Below are 12,347 nucleotides of genomic sequence, written 5' to 3'. Positions count from 1 at the left end.
AAGGCACTGCATCTCAGTGCAAGAGGCGTCACTATAGTCCCTGGTTTGAATCCAGGCTGTATCACATCTGGCTGTGATTGGGAGTCCCAGAGGGCGGCGCACAATAGGCTGTCATTGTAAATAAGAATTTGTTCTTAGCTGACTTGCCTAGTAAAATAAAGGATAAAATAGTTGTAGGCTATATTTTCTATTGGCTTGTCACCAAAAACACTCAAAAACTTTTACACTCACAAACTTTTACAGACGGATCAGTTGCCGCCTGGTACGGCAACTGATCCGCCCACAACCGTAAGGCTCTCCAGAGGTTAGTGAGGTCTGCACAACGCATCACTGGGAGCAAACTACCTGCCCTCCAGGACACCTACACCACCCGATGTCACAGGAAGGCCATAAAGATCATCAAGGACAACAACCACCCGAGCCACTGCCTGTTCACCACGCTATCATCCAGAAGGCGAGGTCAGTACAGGTGCATCAAAGCAGGGACCAAGAGATTGAAAAACAGCTTCTAACTCAAGGCCATCAGACTGTTAAACAGCCACCACTAACATTGAGTGGCTGCTGCCAACATACTGACTCAACTCCAGCCACTTTAATAATGTAAAATTGATGTAAAAATGTATCACTAGCCACTTTCAACAATGTAACTTAATGTAATGTTTACATACCCTACATTACTCATGTCATATGTATTGTCATGACATTGGCCTGGGGGTAGGTTTATGACAGTCATAAATACCTCTTCCCCCCTTTTTCTTCTCTCTACCCTACTGATGTTACATTTGCAAACCCCTTGGTTAACATAGAGATTCTGGGAACATCAGAAGGTGGGGGGAAATTAACTATATTCTGTTAATCCAACCAATTGAACATATGCGGCGGCACTTAATGAATATGATGTCAGTTCGGTTGTAATCTGAGACATTCTCATCAATGACAAGATGACATAAACTCTGCAGTGGAAAGTCTACACATCAGAGTTATCGGATTCACATGGAATTGTTGTTCCAATTAAATGTTTGAACATGAAATTATTGGTGACTGGACATGTGATTTTAGCTTCTAAAATGTGAGAATTGGGTTTTCATAAGGTTAGTGCTCAATCAGTGGCCCGCCCCTGTGAAGAGTCATGGGTTATAAAACTTTTCAAACACGCCCTCCTCTCCCTTCCCATATAAAGCCTTGACAACAATATAACCTTCTGTTCTGAGGATGTGAGGACGACGGTCCAATGTCAGAATGGTTCAGATAATAACTACAGAACGAAGCCAACATCAGCGTGAGCTTTGGTTGCGAATGGTATGAACTTTGAACTCTTATTCACTACAGAAGTGATACCTCCTAGCCGTTAAGTTAGCAACAGCAGCTGCAAACGAGGTTAGGAAGGAACAGACAGAGTATCCCGTCTATCACACAACGACGTTACTACAACGTATCCAATTGACCACCAGAGACATTCTTCAAAGGACTTGGTTTGGCAACACGGCCTTCCATCTACCACCAACCTACCGAAGCGCAGCTCAGAGTAAATATTTATTGCATTTTTCTTTTCCAAATGGGCGGTAATTTAGAATGCATAATATACTGTATTTACGATAGCACAGCTTCTTCCTTTGTTACTCAGTCTTCCCGCTCTTTCACTCAAACCCAGCCCTTTTCTTTTGTGTAACAATCTGTCATATCTGTTCCGCCCGCCAGGGATGTTTTCCTTTATGACGTAATTTGTAATCAAGTTATGATTTATTATGTGTTTGTGTAATTCTGTGTGATTAATTAGGTATTTAGTAAATAAATAATTAAACGCAATTTTGTATTGCTGATTCAACTTGTTAGCCAGGGTTCGTGAAGATATCCAAGAATTTACAACTTTCAGATGAGACTGAATTAAGGTGACGATTAATATTGACTGTTATTGATGTAAAATATTTCTACGTCCTTAAGAGTTTATTCGGAAGATAACAGCTCTATACATGTTATTTTGTGGTGCCCCGACTCTCTAGTTAATTACATTTATATGATTAGCTCAATATTCATTACGGAGAAATTATTGCATAGAATAGCATGTCATATCACTTAATCCGGCATAGCCAAAGACACAACAGTATATACTGTACTCTATACCATCTACTGTATCTTGCCATCTTTATGTAATACATGTATCACTAGCCACTTTAAACAATGCCACTTTTATGTTTACATACCCTACATTACTCATCTCATATGTGTATACTGTACTCGATACCATCTACTGCATCTTGCCTATGCCGTTCTGTACCATCACTCATTCATATATCTTTATGTACATATTCGTTATCCCTTTACACTTGTGTGTATAAGGTAGTTGTTGTGGAATTGTTAGGATAGATTACTCATTGGTTATTACTGCATTGTCGGAACTAGAAGCACAAGCATTTCGCTACACTAGCATTAACATCTGCTAACCATGTGTATGTGACAAATAAAATGTTATTTGATTTAGACATGTCTTTAGTGCATGTCTTTTTTAGACTGTTGGAGGTCAATTCTGCATGTTTTGAGTACTATACTTTTAAGCATTCAACACAGTCCATTCTTAGCACTGGTAAAAGTAGCCTTTTCATACCCAGATATTTCTGTCTACAAATCCTTAGAAAAAAATAATATTTCTATGTACAAATAATAATTTGCTACCAAGCAATCTGTTGAGGACTAGGGAAGGACTAGAGGACAGCGTGCCAGTTTAGGTGAACAGCCAACCCAAGGGGAGCTCATCTCTCTTCATATGAAATGAATCATTTCTCCCATGTCCCCCTCAGCAACCCCCTATAGAATCTCCCTCCCTGGTACGGGTAAGTACTCTACGTTGAGCAGAGGACTCACTGACACTGTTTGTGGTTCGGCCCAGGAGGCCAATGCATGCACCGTAGAGGCCCCTGAGCAGAGAGACAGGCTATATAGGCAGCATTATTAAATGTGAGAGACTGAATCCAATGTGAGAGAAATCATTGGGAAGTGATTAATATGCATAACGTCGGCCCTCAGTCAACCGGTCTCCCTGGCGCTGCCCAAACAGACACTGCAGACCTCAGAGGCCAGACTCGCCAGACACCGACGTGACATTGCCCGCAATAAGAATGTACGCTAACCGGTTTGTCCTTCAGAATGGCAGTCATTGGTAAAGTGGAACATTGGCGTTTATTCTCTCCTTAACCTCTTAAAGTCTAAGGAGTGGGGGGGTTCTAAGCTGACACATGGAATTGTTTTAAGATTGTCATACCATAGATCATTTACTATAAAACAAATATTCAATCAAATATTGAATTTGGCCTTTACTACTTATGCCCATGGAAACACATTGAATAACACATTCATAAATGGCAAAAACGACAGTCAAAAAATAGTGAACTGTCTGTCCTGTATATATAGATGACAAAGCAAAATGACAAAGCAAAAACCATGCCTTCGGAAAGTATTCAGACCCCTTCACTTTTTCCAATTTTATTTAGGTTACAGCCTTATTCTAAAATGTATTAAATCGTTTTTCCCCCCTCATCAATCTACACACAATACCCCATAATGACAAAGTCTTCTTGGGTATGACGCTACAAGCTTGGCACACCTGTATTTGGGGAGTTTCCCCCATTCTTCTCTGCAGAACCTCTCAAGCTCTGTCAGGTTGGATGGGTATCGATGCTGCACGGCTATTTTCAGGTCTCTCCAGAGATGTTCAATCGGGTTCAAGTCCGGGCTCTGGCAGGGCCCCTCAAGGACATTCGGAGACTGTCCTTGACTCCTGTGTTGTCTTTGCTGTATGCTTAGGCCCATTGTCCTGTTGGAAGGTGAACATTCGCTTGAGTCTGAGGTCTGGAGCAAGTTTTCATCAAGGATCTCTCTGTACTTTGCTCCGTTCATCTTTGACTCGATCCCGACTAGTCTCCCAGTCCTTGCTGCTGAAAAACATCCCCACATCATGATGCTGCCACCACCATGCTTCACCATAGGGATGGTGCCAGGTTTCCTCCAGACGTGACGCTTGGCATTCAGGCCCAAGAGTTCAATCTTGGTTTCATCAGACTAGAGAATCTGGTTTCTCATGGTCTGAGAGTCTTTAGGTGCCTTTTGGCAAACTCCAAGTGGACTGTCATGTGCTTTTTGCTGAGGAGTGGCTTCCGTCTGGTCACTCTATCATAAAGGCCTGATTGGTGGAGTGCTGCAGAGATGCTTGTCCTTCTGGAAGGTTCTTCCATCTTCACAAAGGAACTCTAGAGCTCTGTCAGTGACCATAGGGTTCTTGGTCACCTCCCTGACCAAGCCCCTTCTCCCCTGATTGCTCAGTTTGGCCGGGCTGCCAGCTTTAGGAAGAGTCTTGGTGGTTCCAAACTTCTTCCATTTAAGAATTTAAGGGGCCTCTGTGTTCTTGGGGACCTTCAATGTTTGAATTATTTGATTGAACCTTTTACCGTGTAAGTTGACTGAGAACAACTTTTTTTGTTACCCTTCCCCAGATCTGTTCCTCAACACAATCCTGTCTCAGAGCTCTACGGACAAGTCCTTCAACCTCATGGCTTAGTTTTTGCTTTGACATGCATTGTCAACTGTGGGACATTATATAGACAAGTGTGTGCCTTTCCAAATTATGTACCACAGGTAGACGACTCCATTTAAGTTGCAGAAACATCTCAACGATGTTCAATGGAAACAGGATGCACCTGAGCTCAATTTTGAGACTCATAGCAAAGGGTCTGGATACTTATGTCAATAAGGTATTTCTGTTTTTTAATTGTTATAAATTTGAAAAAACAATAATAAACGTGTTTTTGTGTAGATTGCTGAGGAATCATTTTTATTTAATCATTTTTAGAACAAGGCTGTAATGTAACAAAACGTGTAATAAGTCAAGGGTTTCTGAATGATGCCTGAAGGCACGGTAAATACAGTACCAGTCAAAAGTTTGGACACATCTACTCATTCATGGGTTTTTCTTTATTTTTACTGTTTTCTACAACTATGAAATAACACATATGGAATCATGTAGTGACCAAAAAAAGTGTGAAACAAATCCAAATATATTTTAGATTCTTCAAAGAAGCCACCCTTTGCTTTGATGGCTGCTTTGCACACTCTTGGCATTCTCTCAACCAGCTTCACCTGGAATGCTTTTCCAACAGTCTTGAAGGAGTTTCCACATATTCTGAGCACTTGTTGACTGCTTTTCCTTCACTCTGCGGTCCAACTCATCCCAAACCATCTAAATTGGGTTGAGGTTGGGTGATTGTGGAGGCCAGGTCATCTGATGCATTACTCCATCACTCTCCTTCTTGGACAAATAGCCCTTACACAGCCTGGAGGTGTGTTGCGTCATTGTCCTGTTGAAAACAAATTATAGTCCCACTAAGTGCAAACCAGATGTGATGGTGTATCGCTGCAGAAATGCTGTGGTATTCATGCTGGTTAACTGTGCCTTGAATTCTAAATAAATCACTGACAGTGTCACCAGCAAAGCACCATCACATGTCTTCCTACATTCTTCATGGTGGGAAACACATGCCAAGATCATCCGTTCACCTACTCTGCGTCACACAAAGACATGGCGGTTTGAACCTAAAATCTCTAATTTGGACTCATCAGACCAAAGGACAGATTTTCACTGGTCTAATGTCCATTGCTCATGTTTCTTGGCCCAAGCAAGTATCTTATTCTTATTGCTGCCCTTTATTAGTGGTTTCTTTGCAGCAATTCAACCATGATTCACCTGATTCACGCAGTCTCCTCTGAACACTTGATGTTGAGAAGTGCCTGTTACTTAAACTCTGTGAAGCATTTATTTGGGCTGCAATCTGAGGTGCAGTTAACTCTAATGAACTTATCCTCTGCAGCAGAGGTAACTCTGGGTTTTCCTTTCCTGTGGCGGACCTCATGAAAGCCAGTTTCATCACAGGGCTTGATGGTTTTTGCTACTGCAATTGAAGAAACTTTCAAAGTTCTTGAAATGTTTCGCATTGACTGACCTTCATGTCTTCAAGTAATGATGGACGGTTGTTTCTCTTTGCTTATTTGAGCTGTTCTTGCCATATTATGGACTTGGTCATTGGCTCAAATGCATTAAGGAAAGAAATTCCACAAATTAACTTTTAACAAGGTACACCTGTTAATTGAAATGCATTCCAGGTGACTACCTCATGAAGCTGGTTGAGAGAATGCCAAGTGTGTGCAAAGCTGTCATCAAGGCAAAGGGTGGCTATTTGAAGAGTGTTGAACACTTTTTTGGTTACTACTTGATTCCATATGTGTTACTTCATAGTTTTGATGTCTTCACTGTTATTCTACAATGTAGAAAATAGTAGAACTTTTGACTGGTACAGTATGTGTGTATATATTATTATTTTTTACACATATTTAACCCCTTTGTTTAGATAGGCACAAAACTACCTCCATAATTCCATTAACCTGTTGAGTCTATGGGGGCGCTATTTCATTATTGGATAAAAAAACGTGCCCGTTTTAAGCGCAATATTTTGTCACAAAAAGATGCTCGACTATGCATATAATTGACAGCTTTGGAAAGAAAACAGTCTAACGTTTCCAAAACTGCAAAGATATTATCTGTGAGTGCCACAGAACTCATGCTACTTGCGAAACCAAGATGAAACTTCAAACAGGAAATGAGCAGAATTTCTGAAGCTCTGTTTTCCAATGTCTCCTTATATGGCTGTGAATGCAGCAGGAACGAGCCTGCGCTTTCTGTCGTTTCTTCAAGATGTCTGCAGCATTGTGACGTATTTGTAGGCATATCATTGGAAGATTGGCCATAAGAGACTACATTTTCCAGGGGTCCGCCCGGCGTCCTTTGCTTAAATTGGTGCGTAATCTTCAGTTGCGGGCATTTTCTCCTGGGATTCAGAACAGGAAGCACACTTCCACAAAGGATATATCATCAAAGAGACATGTGAAAAACACCTTGAGGATTGGTTCTAAACAACGTTTGCCATGTTTCAGTCGATATTATGGAGTTCATTTGGAAAAAAGTTAGGCGTATTGATGACTGGATTTTCGTTTTTTTTTGGTAGCCAAACGTGACGCACCAAACGGAGCGATTTCTCCTAAACAAATAATCTTTCAGGAAAAACTGAACATTTGCTATCTAACAGAGTCTCCTCATTGAAAACATCTGAAGTTCTTCAAAGGTAAATTATTTTATTTGAATGCTTTTCTGGTTTTTGTGAAAATGTTGCCTGCTGAATGCTAACGCTAATGCTAACGCTAAATGCTACGCTAGCTACTGTTACACAAATTATTGTTTTCCTATGGTTGAGAAGCATATTTTGAAATTCTGAGATGACAGTGTTGTTAACAAAAGGCTAAGCTTGAGAGCTAGCATATTTATTTCATTTCATTTGCGATTTTCATGAATAGTTAACGTTGCGTTATGGTAATGAGCTTGAGATAGCCATCCCGGATCCGGGATCGTGAATACTAAGTGCAAGAGGTTTTAATTAAGACAACAACAAAAATTATCTCTCTAGCTAACCTGATGGATTTTGATGGCAATGTGTTTTATGTTACTTAGATTGATGCGCCGGTGCATCCATAGACTAGGGGATTTTAAGATGCTTTTGAGAAACCAGGCCCTGGTCGATAGCTTAAGGAAGAAAATAAAAAAAGTTAGTTGGGATTTTGTGCTTCACATTATTGCAACACAAACCCTGTAAATCACTTGTTTTTGATAACTTCAAGTTATCGCCCTCTTTTTATCTGTGCTGTATTTAAGTGTCATGGAAAGTATCATTTACAGTAATACTTTGAGCCTCACGTTAATGCCATGCTGTGACATTTCTCCATAATTAGCAACTGCAAAAAACAAGGGCCTTAACACAAACGCTCCATCTATAATAGCAATTTTTATTATTTTTATTATTATTTACTTTAGTTTATTTGGTAAATATTTTCTTAACTCTACAGTGTTGGTTAAAAGGGCTTGTAGTAAGTAAGCATTTCACAGCAAGGTCTACCTACACCTGTTGTATTTGGCGCATGTGACAAATAACATTTGATTTGATTTTGATTAGAATTATTCCTGCAACTGCTTATAGCGTCTAGCCAATGCTATTGGTTAACGTCAAATCGTCTCTTACGCAACATTCCTGTTCTATACAAATAATAATTGAAGATCTCTTTATAACTCTCAACACCTCTCATCTCTGTTTTCGCTCTACTTTCCTTTCTTGTTTTCAGATCCTGGAGTTTGAGGGAATGCACTGACCTGCCAGAAGTACTCTGAGCTGTCACACAGTGTAAGGACGCCTTTCATTCGGGGCCGGATGTAATTGGGGCGGCCTGCCCGCCTTTGTGAGGGCCTTGGGGAGTACCCTGCAGCTCATGCATGAAGTCTCTGGAGGAACACCAAACTCACATCCATCATTAGTCGTCATAGCCGTTTAAATTGTATGGATTTATTATGAGATTTTTAGATTCATTTAGCCCTTAATGAGTATTTATTTGATCTAATGTATTTTAGTGGTGGAGCTTTGGATAAGCAGTTTCAGTCACGTTCAAGGTTATTAATATCCCTATTTAAAAAAAAATGTGGGGCAACTTGTTTTCATTGTTCTTTATGTCTGTGCTGTTATGTATGTTGATTATCATTTCTCTGACATACCGCGGGGTTTTTGGTAATGTGTTATTTTCGGGAAGCCATTAAAGCGGCAGTTTGGGAAGTTGGACTCTCCAATGCATGTTGACAATATCCGTTAGATTTTCCGTGCTGCACTGTTAATTCTATTCAAATTGGACGCTCTGCAAACTGACAGGTGGTGTTTTAAACGTTTCGGTGAGAAGGCAATAATCTAGAGATGTCAGTCAGGATTATTTCTTTATCACGTGCCCCTGTCCCTCAGCATTCAACGCAGTTGAAGTGCCAGAATCCCGGTGAGAATGTGGGAATGTAGCACCAAGACAGAAATGTTGACTATCTGCTATGTGACAGGTTCATTTGAGTCTGAGAAGGAGAGAAGGGAGCGGTCTTTGATGTGTTGTATTTGCCTTCGCTCCGGTGCAAAGTTTATTCAGATGCAGCTAATATCCTCAATCACAGTTCAATCTGATAACCCAGTGAGAGTACATGTTTAAGACTGTATACCTTAATCCCCAATATGTTTTAATGGGACAGATTTCTGATCAATCTTATTCAATAAGGTTTTAGACTACCTAGCCTTTTTTGGTTACTTGCGAGTAAGTCACGATGAAAGTCGGTCCCGATGAAAGCCACTTTGCTCCTTGAAGAGAGGACAGGCAAAGGACACTGTCTGTTGTGACCTAGCGACACCCTTGGGGGGGTCACATTGTTCCCGGTTACCAGCCTAAATTATTGTTATTGGCTTCCTACTGGCTTCAGCTATATGTAACTTCTTTACAACAAAAGTTGCCTTACTTACATTACCAATACATCTAGACTAGATAGTATCATAAATGTCCCTAAACTAGTCCACCATTGCAATTAATCGCTTTGCTACTAAGCTTAAGGGTTATGATTCATATTTGTGGTGATTGTTTCTCCTCTCATTTAGTGTTCTGATTTACTCACATTGTCATGGAGAATGATTTCAATGCCTCTAAAGTGTTTTTCAGTGAATTCTGACTGACTCGTGAATTTATGAAATTTGTGACTCATTTTTTGGTGCTGTCGTCCGAACTGCACGTTTGTGACATTAATGCGCAAGGCATAGCTGTTTTGTGAGGTGGGTCTGGGCCATCCCCCAAATCTACAGCCACTCATCTCTAAGTCATCATGGGACACAAAGACGACCAACTAATTTCTCCCTTACCTGCGACTGGGAGAATTCAAACTCTGCCACATGTCCTACCTGGTTCCAGATCTGTGGGTTTGTACAGATAGATCACAGTCGTTTCTCCGTCCTTGGCAGTGTTTATTAAAGGTCAAAATATAAAACTTAAATGATTAAATATTTACACTGATGATAAATCAAAGAATAGAAAGAGTAATGAAATAGTGTCCAGTGGAGCGCTCTGATATGCTTCACCTCGGATTAGGGGAGGGGGCAGAAGGGGCGGGGGGGGGCAGAAGGGGCGGGGGCAGAAGGGGCGGGGGGGGGCAGAAGGGGCGGGGGCAGAAGGGGCGGGGGAGGGGGCAGAAGGGGCGGGGGGGGGGGGCAGAAGGGGCGGGGGCAGAAGGGGCGGGGGGGGGGGGCAGAAGGGGCGGGGGGGGGCAGAAGGGGCGGGGGCAGAAGGGGCGGGGGCAGAAGGGGCGGGGGGGGGGGGCAGAAGGGGCGGGGGGGGCAGAAGGGGCGGGGGCAGAAGGGGCGGGGGCAGAAGGGGCGGGGGCTGCAGCAAAATCATTCAAAGATTGATTTGTTTCTGATATCTGTTTCTGATTGTTTCATGTTTATGCATTTTGTCATTTTTCACAGCCAGAACGCCAAGTGCCATTTGCTGTAATGTGGTCAAACTGAGACCAATCAGGGTGTAATGGAAAGCTCTCTACTCAGCAACCTGTGGCTCTGTGATTTTTCCCCCATTCCTAAAAAAAAAAAAAAAACGTTTAAAAAAGTTTGCTGGACAGACCGTGAACAGAGACAGGATAGTAAGCAGGAGAGATAATGTTTTTTTCTTAGATCAGTACTGAACTTCTTTCCTTGATTCTTGTTTTTGTAAGAAGACTATTTCTATCGAAGTGCTGCTGAGATATGTAGGTGTACCTACCCCCCATGCTTGTTCCAATACAGTCTAGTAGTTAGCTAGCATTTTCCTAGCTAGACAAAGGAATTGGACAATGATCAAGATGATGGCAGGAGAGAGACTAATCAGGTAGACTTCAAAGCTGGTTTGTTCTATCCCAATCACACAGCCAGGCTTGAAGATGAGGGAGGAATTGCAGCAGTTCATTACACCAGTACAATGAAAATGGTAAAATAACTGAAGCAGAGTTTTTTTCTTTCTAACATGTCTGTCAAAGCTGACCATCGCTACTCTTTCTAGCTCATTAACATTTGAACCGGTATTCTTTTTACTGTCTGACACCTTACACAACTTTTTTCTGTTTTGTGTTGTCAGATTGAGGACTCTGGGCTCTCGCTCAATCACCCCAACCAGTACTGCATGGAGAGCCAGAAGCTGTTAGGTGGTCCTGTGGCTGGGGTGAAGGTGGAGGTGAAGCGGCAGGACAATCCCCCAACACGCCCCCTCGCCAGACACCAGAACCAGGGAACCTGTCTCAGCAGGTGGCAGCAGAAATGACAAAGGACCTGGATTCTTTCTTCCAAGATGCCTGATATTGTCTCACTTATCCCTGATCACATTTCCCCACTGTCATTTTAAATAAAGCTCCCATCCAATATAACTTTTTTTTACAAAGAGTAATACTTTTCTACACTTCTAAAACGTTTTGTTTAGCTTCTGTTTTACCTCCACATGTACGTACAGTGGGCTCCAAAATTACTGGCACTGGCAATGAACAAACAATACTTAAAAAAATATAAACAATATAATTATAGAGATATACTAAAAATACCAACATGTGAGAAATACTGTACTTTTTTTCTTTTTCAATGGAACCCACCACAATCTGGCAACGAACAAACAATACTTAAAAAAATATAAACAATATAATTATAGAGATATACTCAAAATATCAACATGTGAGAAATACTGTACTTTTTAATTTTTTCAATGGAATTATTTAATACGAAATCAAGTTTTCATAATTATTGGCACTCCTCATTTAGTATTTTGTGCCACCATCTCTGGCAAGCATGGTATTTTCCTGTAATGTTTGACAACACCAATGTGTTGGAAAAACACCGTACACTGTGGCGACTGCTTCTTGACACAATGCACATCCAACCCAGAAGTCACCAATCTGTCAGTGTGCACTGTGCCTGGCCCACCACAGGAGTCGCTAGTGCACAATGAAACAAGGATATCCCTGTCGGGCAAACCCTCCCTAACCTGGATGACGCTGGGCCAGTTGTGCGTCTCCCCATGGGCCTCCCGTTCGCGGCCGGCTGCGACAGAGCCTGGACTCGAACATAGAATCTCTGTACACCTGGTCAGTGTGCACTGTGTGCACTGTGCCTGGCCCACCACAGGAGTCGCTAGTGCACAATGAAACAAGGATATCCCTGCCGGGCAAACCCTCCCTAACCTGGATGACGCTGGGCCAGTTGTGCGTCTCCCCATGGGCCTCCCGTTCGCGGCCGGCTGCGACAGAGCCTGGACTCGAACATAGAATCTCTGGAGGCACAGCTAGCACTGCGATGCAGCGCATTAGACCACTGCGCCACCCGGGAGGCTCCCACAGAACCAATTCTGTGTGGATCTTGAGGTCTGTTTTGGGTTATTGTCTTGTTGGAAAG

The 12,347-nt window shown here is 42.0% G+C and overlaps 1 pseudogene; it reads left to right on the top strand.

Annotated features, from left to right (window-relative positions):
- LOC110499535 overlaps positions 1-11,315 on the top strand; it is an 88,431-nt pseudogene extending 77,116 nt beyond the window's left edge.
- Positions 11,316-12,347: the final 1,032 nt, after the last annotated feature.

The sequence above is a fragment of the Oncorhynchus mykiss genome, chromosome 20 (genome assembly GCF_013265735.2).
Source record: "Oncorhynchus mykiss isolate Arlee chromosome 20, USDA_OmykA_1.1, whole genome shotgun sequence".
NCBI lineage: Eukaryota > Metazoa > Chordata > Actinopteri > Salmoniformes > Salmonidae > Oncorhynchus > Oncorhynchus mykiss.
Note: the sequence above shows the minus strand (reverse complement) of the source record. Positions and strands in the feature narration are given on the sequence as shown.